General features: G+C 36.6%; 1 protein-coding gene across 3 annotated transcripts in view; it reads right to left on the bottom strand.

Moving 5' to 3' along the window:
* Nucleotides 1-1,505, bottom strand: part of LOC106881997 (vitamin K-dependent gamma-carboxylase) — a 72,057-nt gene that overhangs the window by 8,176 nt on the left and 62,376 nt on the right. The window lies entirely within an intron of this gene.

The raw sequence follows: 1,505 nt of genomic DNA, 5'->3' as shown, positions 1-1,505 counted from the left end.
TATATATATATATATATATATATATATATATCTAGTAGCAGGATCCATGGAAATTCCATGGAATGAACAAAATTAAGAGGAACTACTTAAGAAAGAAAGGATGATTTGCATTTTTATTGCATATAAATCTTATTGTTGCCTGTGCAAGATAAAAATGATAGAAAAATATACAAGAACAATTTATACAATACTTAATACACATATCATTCATTACTATTTAATTCTATTGAAAATGTTAGATCAATATATAATTGCATATTCCTTGTTATGCAATATTTCGTCATAATTGCTTTACATTATATACAATTAATGTACATAAAACAATATAGAGAATATACATAATATTTTCATTTACCTGATTAGTTTCAATTCCATTGCAAATTAAAAACAAAAATAACATCCCTGGCTGTTTTGTTTAGTTATTTCACTTCTGGTCACAATAATATCTAATATGATTTTAAAATCTCCCTCTGCTAAACATTTTATATTTTTATCTCTACCTCTTACTTTTTAACTAATGTAATTCCCTTCTTCACATTGTTAACATTTCTCCTATTCTCTTTCTCTTCACCTCTCACTTCCACTAACTAGGTTGAGTGGTAGCGTGACAGTGGCTATCTGCTACCTCACTTACTTCCCCTCCATCACCGTTCCCATTCTCTCTCTCTCTTCCTCTGTCAGCCTCACTCCACCACCCCTTCTCTCAAACAAACTAAAGCGTAACCTGTGAAAGAATGAACAAGCAGAACTATTGCATAGATATATGTTCTGAAAGTGTTATATTTTGGGTCTCCCACCCATTAGTGACTCCCTGTCCATGCATTATGCTTCCCCCACTTTTTTTTTGTCCTCTTCCTCACTGCAACTGTATCATCTTTACTACTCTTACTGCTCCCCAACCCAACTCTTCTGCATCCTTCTATTTTCCCAAGCTCATGACTCTTGTCCCTTCAACTCTACCAATTTTAGCAATCTGCCTCCACACCCTTCATTCACCTTCCTACACAATCTTGCAAATCAATCGCCCACTTCTACTCAGCTTGTGCCTTGTGCAACCACCTGAGCACCTTATTGCCATTATCTGTCTTACAGCTCCAACTGATCGCTTTCTCTTTTCTCTCTCCCGCTTTACTCCTAGATGTGAGCAACCATGCAGGTGCCCCTGAGGATCCTGCTTCCCTCTTTCATAGTAATCCCTTCATTCTATGACACGAAGCTGAACCCCCTCTCCACCTCTCCTAAGGCTACTAGTCCTGCAAACTGCATGGTGACTTCAATAGTGCAGGTGAGATGATGAGAGCACTAAGTCCATACTGTAAAGTGGTTGGCATTAAGATGAGCATCCAATCATAAAAAGTATGCCTAAGTAAACATTGGTGCTTGATGCAGTCCTTGGACACATCAGATCCTTTGTCAAACTGAGCAGGCAAACAAACCTATGTCAGTATGGAAGAAGAATGTTAAATGATGATGATGATGAGCTATATATATATATGTATGTATAT

This window comes from Octopus bimaculoides, chromosome 7, assembly GCF_001194135.2.
Source record: "Octopus bimaculoides isolate UCB-OBI-ISO-001 chromosome 7, ASM119413v2, whole genome shotgun sequence".
Classification (NCBI taxonomy): domain Eukaryota; kingdom Metazoa; phylum Mollusca; class Cephalopoda; order Octopoda; family Octopodidae; genus Octopus; species Octopus bimaculoides.
Note: the sequence above shows the minus strand (reverse complement) of the source record. Positions and strands in the feature narration are given on the sequence as shown.